The sequence below is a fragment of the Bos grunniens genome, chromosome 3, assembly GCF_055505025.1.
Source record: "Bos grunniens cultivar Pamir isolate PY7600 chromosome 3, Bosgru_T2T1.0, whole genome shotgun sequence".
Classification (NCBI taxonomy): Eukaryota; Metazoa; Chordata; class Mammalia; order Artiodactyla; family Bovidae; genus Bos; species Bos grunniens.
This window is the reverse complement of record NC_141167.1, coordinates 115,787,064-115,800,084: the sequence shown is the minus strand read 5'-3', so window position 1 is coordinate 115,800,084 and position 13,021 is coordinate 115,787,064.

Sequence of the window (13,021 nt, the reverse complement as noted above, 5' to 3'; positions counted from 1 at the left end):
TGATTGTACAGTGCAATTGACAAACATTTAAGGGATAAGATCTGATAGAGTGCCTAAAGAACCATTGTACAGGAGGCAGTGATCAAGACCAACCCCAAGAAAAGAAATGCAAAAAAGCGAAATGGTTGTCTGAGGAGACCTTACAAATAGCTGAGAAAAGAAGAGAAGTGAAAGGCAAAGGAGAAAAGGAAAGATATAGCTATCTGAATGCAGAGTTCCAAAGAATAACAAGGAGCAATATGAAAGCCTTCCTAAGTGATCAACACAAAAAAAGAGGAAAGCAAAAGAACAGGAAATACTAGAGATCTCTTCAAGAAAATTAGAGATACCAAGGGAACATTTCATGCAAAGATGGGCACAATAAAGGACAGAAATAGTATGGACCTAACAGAAGCAGAAGATATTAAGAAGAGATGACAAGAATACACAGAAGAACTGTACAAAAAAGATCTTCATAACCCAGATAATTATGGTGGTGTGATCACTCACCTAGAGCCAGACATCCTGGAATGTAAAGTTAAGTGCGCTTAGGAAGCATCACTATGAATAAAGCTAGTGGAGGTGATGGAATTCCAGTTGAGCTATTTCAAATCCTAAAAGAAGATGCTGCAAAAGTGCTGCATTCAATATGGCAGCAAATATGTAAAACTCAGCAGTGGCCACAGGACTGGAAAAAGTCAGTTTTCATTCCAATCCCAAAGAAAGGCAATGCCAAAGAATGTTCAGACTACCACACAATTGCACTTATCTCACATGCTAGCAAAATAACGCACAAAATTCTCCAAGTCAAGCTTCAACAGTACGTGAACTGTGAATTTCCAGATGTTCAAGCTGGATTTAGAAAAGGCAGAGGAGCCAGAGATCAAATTGCCAACATCCATTGGATAATCAAAAAAGCAAGAGAGTTGCAGAGAAACATCTACTTCTGCTTTATTGACTATGCCAAAGCTTTTGACTGTGTTAATCACAACAAACTGTGGAAAATTCTTAAAGAGATGGGAATACCAGACCACCTGACCTGCCTCCTGAGAAATCTGTATGCAGGTCAAGAAGTAACAGTTAGAACTGGACATGGAACAACAGACTGGTTCCAAATTGGGCAAGGAGCATGTCAAGGCTGTATATTGTCACCCTGTTTATTTAACTTGTTTTTCCATTAGTCATATATGGATGTGAGAGCTGGATTATATAGAAACCTAAGCACCAGAGAATTGATGCTTTTGAACTGTGGTGTTGGAGAAGACTCTTGAGAGTCTCTTGCACTGAAAGGAGATCAAACAAGTCAATCCTAAAGGAAATCAATCTTGGATATCCTTTGGAAGGACTGATGCTGAAGCTGAAACTCCAAAACTTTGACCACTTGATATGAAGAACTGACTTATTGGAAAAGACCCTGATACTGCGAAAGATTGAAAGCAGGAAAAGAAGGGGTCAACACAGGATGAGATGATTAGATGTCATCAATGGACATGAGTTTGAGGAAGTTATGGGAGTTGGTGATGGACAGGGAATCCTGGCCTGCTGCAGTCCTTGGGTCCCAAAGAGTCAGACATGACTAACCAACTGAACTGAACACTCTCAAAAGCTTTAGTATAGTCGGTGAAACAGAGGTAGATGTTTTTCTGAGTTTCCCTTGCTTTCTCTATGATCCAGCAAATGTTAGCAACTTGATCTCTGGTGTGTCTGCCTTTTCTAAACCCAAATCGGACGTCTGGAAGTTCTTGGTTCACATAATGCTGACATTTAGAATGCAAGATTTGAATCATGACCTTACTAGCATGGGAGATGAATGCAATTGTCCGATGGTTAGCACATTCTTTAGTACTACCCTTCTTAGGAATTGAGATGAGGATTGACCTTTTCCAGTCCAGTGGTCTTCCAGATTTGCTGATGTATTGAATGGAATATTTTGATAGCATCATCCTTTAGTGTTTTGAATAGCTCTGCTGGAATTCCATTGCAACCACTAGCTTTACTAACAGCAGTTGTTTCCTAAGGTCCACTTGACTTCACACTCCTGAATATCTGGCTCCGGGTGACTGACCACACCATCATAGTTATCCAGTTCACTAAGATCTTTTTTTGTACAGTTCTTCTGTGTATTCCTTCCATCTCTTCTTCATCTCCTCAGCATCTACTAGATCTCTACCATTTCTGTCCTTTATTGTTCTCCTCTTTGGGAAAGATGTTCCCTTGATATTTTCAAATTTCATGAAGAGATTTCTAGTCTTTCCCCTTCTTTTGTTTTCCTCTATTTTTATGCACTGTTCATTGAAGAAGCCCTTGTCTCTCTTTGATATTTTTGGGAATTCTGCATTTAGTTGGATGTACCTTTCCCTTCCTTGCTTTTCACTTCTCTTCTCTCTTCAGCTATTTGTAAAGCCTCCTCAGATAACAACTTTGCCTTCTTGCTTTTCTTTTTCTTTGGGATGGTTTTGTATGCTGCTTCCTGTACAATATTACAGACCTCTATCCATAGTTCTTCAGGCACACTGTTTTCTAGATCTAATCCCTTGAATCTGTTCATCACCTCCACTGAATATTCATAGGGGATTTGATTTAAGTCAAACGGTGGCTGGCCTAGTGGTTTTCCCCAGTCTCTTTAGTTTAAGACTGAATTTTGCTATGAGGAGCTGATGATCTGTGTCACAGTCAGCTCCAGGTCTTGTTTTTGGTGACTGTATATACTGCTTCTCCAGCTTCATCTACAATGTAATCAACTTGATTTTCATATTGACCAGTTGATGATGTCCATGTGTAAAGTTGTCTCTTGTGTTGTTGAAAAAGGATGTTTACTATGACCAGTGCATTCTCTCATCACAATTCAGTCAGCCTTTCCCCTGCTTCATTTTGTTCTCCAAGTTAAAACTTGTCTGTTACTCCGGGTATCTCTTGACTTCCTACTTTTGCATTGCAGTCCCCAGTGATGAGTAGACCATCCTGTTTTGTGTTAGTTCTAGGAGGTCTTCCAGGTCTTCATAGAACTGATCAGCTTCTCCAGCATCAGTGGTAGAGGCATAGACTTGAATTACTGTGATGTTTAATGGCTTGCCTTGGAAATGAATTGAGATCATTCTGTCATTTTTGAGGTTGCACCCAAGTATTGCATTTCAGACTCTTGTTGATTGTGAGGGCTTTCTCCTATTTCTTTCTTTCTATTTGTTTCTTTCTTTCCCATTTCTTCTAAGGGATTTTTGCCCAAAGTAGAAGATACAATGATCATCTGAATTAAATTCACCTATTCCTGTCCATTTTAGTTCACTGATTTCTAAGATGTTGATGTTTATTCTTACCATCTCCTGCTTGTCCATGTGCAGTTTACCTTGATTCAGGGACCTACATTCCAAGTTCCTATGCAATACTGTTCTTTACAACATCGGATTTTACTTTTATCACCAGCCACATCCACAACTGAACATCGTTTTCCGCTTTGGCCCAGAAGCTTCATTCTTTCTGCTGCTATTGGTGGTTGTCCTCCACTCTTCCCCAGTAGCAAACTGGACAGATTCTGACCTAGGGGACTCATCTTTCAGTGTCATATCCTTTTGTCTTTTTATACAGTTCATGAGATTCTCACAGCAAGTATACTGGGGTGGTTTGCCATTCCCTCCTCCTATCTTTAGGGTAGGAATTGCTATTTGTGGTTTTAATTTCTATTTCCTTAAGTGTTATTGAGTTTGAGCATCTTTTAAAATGTATATTAATGTTTTATTAGGGGAAAAAGTTGCATTTTTCTTTTGCTGACTGTTTACTGTGCAGAAACTTTTTAGTTTGATGTAGTACAATTTCTTTATCCTTGCTTTTGTTACTTGTGCATTTGGTGTCATATCCAAAAAATCATTGTCAAGACCATTGCCAAGGTGCCTTTCCTCTGTCTTCTTCTAGGAGTTTTATTAAGTCTTACATTTAAGTTTTTAATCCACTCAGAGTCAACTTTTTGTTTGTGGTGTAAGATGTCCAGGTTTATTTTTTTGCTTGTGACTATCCAGCTGCTGAACGGGGCTGTAAACAAAGTTACATGTATCAGAAATGCCATAACCTGAACTCCCAGGCTGTCTGGGGTCACAGTTTGGGCTCCTGGGTCACGTGGGAACAGATGTTATACTCCACAGTGGCAGTGTTCATAAAAATAATTCAATGAAATGTATTAGTATTCATTTTATATCCTAACATATAGTACATTTTTGCAATTTTCCAAGATGCTTGAAAAGAATACGTACTCTCTAATTTTAGGCTTTAATGTTCTAAGCTTCAGTCAGTTCAGTCACTCAGTCATGCTCAACTCTTTATGATGCCATGGACTTCAGCCAAATGAGCCTAAAATTTTGAATTCAATTTTTCCCAAATCAGTGAAGGATCCCTAAGCTGCACAAGTCAAGTATGGAATGGAGGTTTAGAAGCCAAGCTGAATGCATCTGCTAAAGCAGAAATGTTGACAGTGTTGGGAATTTAAAGATAAAATCTGTCACATTTAGAAAGACTTTCTCTAACTTAAAATATGATCTAATTATCCAATCATTTCTTCTCATGCTTTTATGATTTCACTTTTTTTCTGTTAAACTCTGATTCATTTGGATTTTATCCAGGTATAAGGTACAATATAGACTTTGTCTTTTGCCATGTGGCTTGGTTGTCCCCCTAATTATTCAACCATCAACTTTCTTCAACTGATAGAAGATGCTGCTTTTACATATAAAAACTGATGTCTAAAATTAATAAAGCCAAAATCATATGTCAGACATTTTTTTCTCAAATGTACCCCTCCTTAAGTGTTCCCATTTTAATGAGTGATATTGCTACTTACCCTTTTACTTACACCAAAACCTTAGACTCATCTTTTAACTCTGTTTTTCTCTGCAAGAGCCATCTCTGTGGCTATATTCCTGATCTCACCAGAAGAAGAAGTCAGAAACATTCATTTCCTAATTTTCCCACGGAAGGGTCTTAACTGCATATTTTCCCAGATGCTGTCCGAAGATCTGGCTTCTAATTGACCTACATCTAGGCCATGGCTATGATCCTTCTCTTGTGATATTGACACATCCTGACATACCTTCAACCGCTGGGGGCCAACTAAGAAGAAAGACAATGGATGGCCTGGACAATCTCTAAGTTCTGAGAGGCAGCAGAGCTTGAGCCAGTCTGATTAACAAGGATCATCTTCTAGATGAGACCAGTCTATCAAATCTGGGAGAGGCGGCTTTTTACCTAATGCTCAGAAACCAACACAGAGAGTCAAGGAAAATGAAGAACAGAGGGATGTGTTCCAAACAAAAGAGCAAGATAAATCTCCAGAAACTGATGTTAATAACACAGAGATCGGTGATTTACCTAATGCAGAGTTTGAAATAATAGTCATAAAGTTGTTCACTGAGATCAGGAGAATAATGCATAAACAAAGAAATAAAGACTATTTTAAAAGTACCAAACAGAAGTCACAGAGCTGAAGAGTACAATAACTGAACTGAAAAATTCAGCAGATTAGAAAAATTAGAAGACTGGATCACTGAATTCCACAACAGGGCTAGGGGATTCATCAAGTCAGAGAAGCAAACAGAAGAGGGAATAAAAAAAGAATGAATATACCTTCAAGAAATTATGGGACACCATCAAATGGATCAATGTGTACTTTATAGAGATATCAGAAGGAGAGAAGAGAGATAAAGGGCCAGAAAGCTTATTCAGAGAAGTAACGGCTGAAAACTTCCCTAACCTGGGGAAAGAAAAGACATGCAGATCCAAGAATCCAAAAAGTACCAAGTGAGATGAATTTAGAGAGACCCACACAGAGACATATTATAATTAAACTGTCAAAATTTAAAGACAAAGGAAGAATCTTAAAAGCATTGAGAAAAAAAGCAACTTGTTACTTACAAGGGACCCACTCCCCCTGCCATAAGGAAACTGGCAGACTTTTAAAGCAGAAACCTTGTAAGCAAGAAGAGTGTGGGAAGATATATTCAAAGTATTGAAGAAAGAAAACAAAAGCCAACCAAGAATGCTCATCCTGGCAAAGTTATACTTTAGAATTGAAGAAATAAAGAGTTCTTCAGACAAATAAAAGCTGAAGACTTTTGTCTTCATCACCACTAGTCTAGCCCTACAAGAAAAGTTAAAGGGAAGTTAAAAGTTAAAGTCAAAAGGGAGTTCTTGAAACTGAAATGACACAATATTAATTAGTAATATGAAGGTATATGAAATCGTAAGTCACTGGCAAAGACGAAAAACGCATACAAATTTTAAAAAAAGAAACAGTGACTTGGGGTGTGGATATTTTTATGCTAATGTTCTGTGTTGTGATTTTTAAGGATGGCTATATGAATATACCATCTGTGTAATTTTAAAAAATTAATAAAAATTAGCATCAACAAAGACAAAGAAAAAAGTTTGATTACTAGGGTAATCAGAAGAAAAGAGAGTAGAGAAGAAAGGAGACTATTGGGATGTTTAGTGGAGTGGCCAAAGTGTTTTAAGTATAGTGATATATAGACTTTCAATTTTATATAATCTTGAATTGAAAACCCCATCTGCCTCCTCATTTCAGTTCAGTCACTCAGTCATGCCCAACTCTTTGTGACCCCATGGACTGCAGCAGGCCAGGATTCCCCATCCATCACCAACTCCCAGAGCTTGCTCAAACTCATGTCCATGAAGTCAGTGATGCCATCTAACCATCTCATCCTCTGTCATCCCTTTCTCCTGCTTTCAATCTTTCCCAGCATCAGGGTCTTTTCCAATGAGTCAGTTCTTCACATCAGTTGGCCAAAGTATTGGAGTTTCAGCTTCAGCATCAATCCTTCTGATGAATATTCAGGACTGATTTCCTTTAAGATTGACTGGTTTTATCTCCTTGTAGTCCAAGGGACTTTCAAGAGTCTTCTCCAACATCACAGCTCGATAGTATCAATTCTTCAGTGCTCAGCATTCATTATAGTCCAACTCTCACATCCATACGTGACTACTGGAAAAACCATAGCTTTCACTAAACGGGCTTTTGTTGGCAAGGTAATGTCTCTGCTTTTTCCTTCAGTAAGTTCTCAAGTACACATTTTTGTCCTTTAGGCTTGTTTATCTTTTTGTTTCACTTTGATTTTGTAGAATTCAATAACAAGTGATTGTGTTCCCTTCTGGCTGGTGTGTACAGGAGAATACAACAATAGCATTAATAATATTTTATGTAATTAACTGTTGAAAGAATAAACTGTGAGACAGAACTGACTATAAAACGTAAGCCTAATAGAACATACAGAAAAGTGGAGGTGAGAGCAACAGAAAATTTTAGCTGCTCTTTGAGTTTTCTGGCATTTTTATTTTTCCTTGTCTTTGAGAGGAAATGTTCCAATCAGGCAAGAATGAAAGCCTTATTCTAATAAACCTTGCAATAAGTTGGTAGGCATTCGATTTATAAACATAAGTGATAAGGATAAGTAAGGATAAGTGAAAGTCGCTCAGTCATGTCTCATTCTTTGCATCCCATGGACTATGCAGTCAATGGAATTCTCCAGGTCTTATGTTAATTCTGTTAATGCAAGTTAGCCCTTTTTTGACTTGAACTCACTCAGGTCATTGACCAGTCTATTCAGAATCTATATAACTAAGGTTCATCTCCAGAATCATGTTGAGCTCACCATGGAACTTCATAGTTTTCAGTCATTCTTCTCCAGAGATGGAGAAGATGATGGCACCCCACTCCAGTACTGTTGCCTGGAAAATCCCATGGATGGAGGAGCCTGGTAGGCTGCAGTACATGGGGTTGCTAGGAGTCGGACACAACTGAGTGACTTAACTTTATTTTTTCACTTTCATGCATTGGAGAAGGAAATGGCAACACACTCCAGTGTTCTTGCCTGGAGAATTCCAGGGACAGGGGAGCCTGGTGGGCTGCCGTCTATGGGGTGGCACAGAGTCGAACTCCACTGAAGCGACTTAGCAGCTTCTCCAGAGAATCCTCTCATATGCCTTATATAAACTTCTACACTGCTACCTTTCATTTGCTTCCTTTCTCTCCTGAGTCATTTTTCATGGAAAATTTTTGGATTATCAGACCATAGCAACTTTTCCTTTGGTGCATATAAAATCATCTCTCCTCAAGTGTACACCACACATCTGACTATACCCAGGGTTACCCTCTTGCCTGTGACCTCCATCAAGTTATTTAGTCTTTCTGAACCTCAGTTTGAATTTCTATAATTTGGAGAAAATAATATTAACCTCATTAACACAGGAATCATAAAATATCATACTTGCCAAAGTGCTTAGCACTTTTGTAATTACATGGGAACTGCTTAGTCATTCCAGATCATTTTACCACTTAAGGATTTATCATCAGTGAGCTCTTTCTTAGCTTCAGGATAACATTTTTCTCTGCAGTGGGATTGCTACCAAGCCAAAATGAGACATTACACTCCCTGCTGCTCACTGAATGACAACTCTCTGCCAATTTCTACTTTTATGATTCCTGGTTCAAATAACAAGTTAGTTCTTTACGAAATTCTCATAGCCCATTAATTACAGTAAGTAGGAATCATAAGTATCCAGAAGGGAAAAATTGCATTCTTCCATTTTACAGTTTGTAAAGGATGAGGCTGTAGAAAATGGTTGACCGACATTCACACTGGGCTATGTGTGTCAGCAAGCCAGAAGGGGCTGGATAAAATAGAACTATCAGCTTGGTAATGACACCTTACTGATTTCTAGATATTACACAGGATTTAACTTACTTAAATTATGTTGAATTTGCCATGACAAATGCCACTATAAGGAACCTTTTGAAATTTAGTTGTATGAAACTTCTTAGGATTTAGTCATTCTTTCCCAGAAAACTCTGCCATGTGTCTGATATTACTAAATGACCACGTTATTAGTACTCATTTTTAGAACTTCCCATCTTTTTTGAGTCATTTCCATTTATCTTACCACACCTACTTTTTCTTTCAATCTTATGCAGTCTTTTTTCTTTAAGACTATCACCAGAGCCAATTTAAACCCTGCCTAATAGCTAGAAATGGAGAAAATGTGTTGCTAAAAGCAGTATGTTTAAAATGAGGAATGTATTTACTATAAAACTAACAATGAAAAGTTAATGAAAAATTTAGGCACATAGTAATGCTCTACAAATGCCTATCTGTACTATTCTAGAACAGAATTATTCTATATAATTTAGACAGAGTAATCTTTATGAATCTGCTTCCTCTTTTCAAAAAATGTTAGGTTAGTATATCTGATCTACTAATATTCCAGAAAGAAGTCAATATAAATGTGACTTGTGCTATTATTAGCACTGTTCTGGCTCTCTTCAGATCTTTGGTTCTGTTTAGTTGAGATAAAGCTTAGAACAGACAAAACAACTTGAGAAAAGAAAGCTGTACTTCAGTGGATATTGTTTCTATTACCTTTGCCAGTATATCAGTTGATTAGATAACCAGGACTCAGTTTCTCAATAGGCAAATCAGATTCTTCAAGTCAATGTTTTATTTGAATAAAGATAAGTAAAATATTCCTGTTTATCATTAAAAAAACATACAGATATGCTATCCACTTCCATCCTAGGGAATTTAGCATAAGGTTAAGCAGAGTGAGCTAAGAATAAGATTTTCTAAAATAAATATTACTTCTTATAAAAATGTGATTCTTACTAAGAATGTTCTATCTCCAATATTTCATTATCATCAAAATATCCACTTATGTTTATGGCTTTCTTTACATTTTATCTTTTATTAAAAGTTTTATATATTATAACTCTTTCAAAAACATTGGAAAATCATGCAACAAAAATATAACTTTCTGTCCTTTCCTTCCTTCCATATATATTTGTCAAACACTGGACTAATGATTGGGAAATACATAAGAATGAGACATAAATTTGTCATGAGGAGCACATAGGCTCATGAGAGACAGGAAAGGCAATTAAGTGTTTAAAGAAAGATATGTAGGAAATGTTATGAGAACAGATAGAGGGACTAATGAACTCTTCCCTGGGAATCAGAAGAGGCTTCACAGAGAAGGAGGCACTGAAGGTAGATCATAATTATTTAAAAAACAAAATGTAAAGGCTTTGCCAGATAAAATGGGGGACATTCAATCCAGAAAGAAGGAGCAGCGAGAGGTAAAGAATGGCTTCATGGAGAGGTCCACGAGGGAGGGTAGGCAAGGAGACAGCTGGGTCTGCTCTATGTCCGAGATGCAGTTCCAGAAGTCTGTTTACTTAGCCAGAAGGCTGAAAAATCACTTTTCTCTCATGCTACAAACATTTATCAAGGTTGTTCTTTTGTGAAGTGTCGCTTATTGCAAGCCTAGAGCATGACATCAACTTCTTTTAATTTCATGTAAGTTGATTTCATCTACTTTTCTTTCTCATATTCATTCAGTTATTAAAGAATGGTCTATTTTAAGAAAAAAGATTTGGTAGTCAATGAAAATGAGCAACTTTTTTATAGTTTCTGAGAGCAAGGAGAAGAATACAAAGAAAGACAAAAAGTCCTGTCTTCAAACCTGGAAGCCTACTCTCTATGATGTATCCTTACACCATAGAGATTTAACTAAGATATTTTGTGGAGGGAAAACAAACAAGGAATTCCAATGTGCCAGGCAAGGGGATGTACATATTATATCTGATTTTCCATCCCAGTAAAATTTAAACCTTTCAATGGCCTGGGAACTGTGATCTGGCCTAGAGTTACCAATCAATCTAGTCTCATTGCTAATCATTCTTCCCATCACTCATCATATTCCTGTCAGACTGGCCCTCTAGCTGATCCTTAAATGGGCAAAGCTTGCTTTCTTTCTGCCAAAGCACTCTCAGAAAGCTTCATTCTTCCTTCCTCGCATCCTTCAGGTCTTAGCTCAAAGAAGCCTTCCTTGATCACAGTCTATAAAACAAGATCCGCATGCCCCTTCCCTGTCATACGGTAACTACTTCTCTGACTTATTTTTATTCTCTAAACACTTATTTTCATTTTAATTGCTATTTTTTTAACTGTATCCTTTTTAACATTAGAGCTTAAGCAACTATAAGAAAAGGTATTGGCCTATCTTGTTCAAATGAAGTGTCTAAAACACTTGACAGTTAGTAAATAGTTAATTATAGACTTTGAATAATGGAAAACACTTTATATTGACATTATTAGCAACATTCCATAGATAAATAGCTTAAATTTCAGAAAAATGAAATCATTTGTCAGATATTCCATGATTTATAGGTCATCTGGATTTGAGTATTCAATATCTCATGATTTGAGGTGTTTGGTATAATGGAAAATCATGGATTTTTTTTCCCTAAAAAGATGCTTTCCAAGAAACATATCTTCAGATATAACTAGCATTATAATGTGCAGTATATTTATCAGGGTTTTCAAAACCACTAAATCCTAAGATATAATGCTGTGATAGTGCTGCACTCAATATGCCAGCAAATTTGGAAAACTCAGCAGTGGCCACAGGGCTGGAAAAGGTCAGTTTTCATTCCAATCACAAAGAAAGGCAATGACAAAACCAATACAATATTGTAAAGTAAAAAATAATAATAAATAAATGATAAATGGTTAAAAGAAAAAAAAGAAAGGCAATGGCAAAGAATGCTCATACTACCACACAGTTGCACTCATCTCAGTCAGTTCAGTTCTGTTCAATTCAGTCGCTCAGTTGTGTCCAACTCTTTGCGACCCCACGAACCGCAGCACGCCAGGCCTCCCTGTCCACCACCAACTCCCAGAGTACACCCAAACCCATGTCCACTGAGTCGGTGATGCCATCCAATCTCATCCTCTGTCATCCCCTTCTCCTCCTGCCTTCAACCTTTCCCAGCATAAGGGTCTTTTCCAATGAATCAGCTCTTCAGGTGGCCAAAGTATTGGAGTTTCAGCTTCAACATCAGTCCTTCTAATGAACACCCAGGACTGATCTCCTTTAGGATAGACTGGTTGGATCTCCTTGCAGTTCAAGGGACTCTCAAGAGCCTTCTCCAACACCACAGTTCAAAAGCATAATTCTTCTGTGCTCAGCTTTCTTTATAGTCCAACTCTCACATCCATACATGACTACTGGAAAAACCATAGCCTTGACTAGATGGACCTTTGTTGGCAAAGTAATGTCTCTGCTTTTTAATATGCTGTCTAGATTGGTCATAACTTTCCTTCCAAGGAGTAAGCATCTTTTAGTTACATGGCTGCAATCATCATCTGCAGTGATCTTGGAACCCAGAAAAATAAAGTCAGCCACTGTTTCCACTGTTTCCCCATCTATTTGCCATGACGTGATGAGACCAGATGCCATGATCTTAGTTTTCTGAATGTTGAGCTTTAAGCCAATTTTTTCACTCTCCTCTTTCACTTTCATCAAAAGTCTCTTTAGTTCTTCTTCACTCATCTCACACGCTAACAAAGTAATGCTCAAAATTCTCCAAGCCAGGCTTCAGCAATACATGAACAATGAACTTACAGATGTTTAAGCTGGATTTAGAAAAGGCAGAGGAACCAGAGATCAAATTGCCAACATCCACTGGATCATCACAAAAGCATGAAAGTTCCAGAAAAAAACATCTATTTCTGCTTTATTGACTATGCCAAAGCCTTTGACTGTGTGGATCACAATAAACTGTGGAAAATTATGAAAGAGATGGGAATACCAGACCACCTGACCTGCCTCTTGAGAAATCTGTATACAGGTCAAGAAGCAACAGTTAGAACTGGACATGGGACCACAGACTGGTTCCAAATAGGAAAAGGAGCATGTCAAGGCTGTTTATTGTTACCCTGCTTATTTAACTTATATGCAGAGTACATCAAGAGAAACACTGGGCTGGATGAAGCACAAGCTGGAATCAGGATTTCTGGGAGAAATGTCAATAACTGCAGATATGCAGATGACACCACCTTTATGGCAGAAATCAAACAGGAACTAAAGAGCCTCTTGAAGAAAGTAAAACAGGAGAGTGAAAAAGTTGGCTTCAAACTCAACATTCAGAAAACTAAGATCATGGCATCCGGTCCCATCACTTCATGGCAAATAGATGGGGAAACAGTGG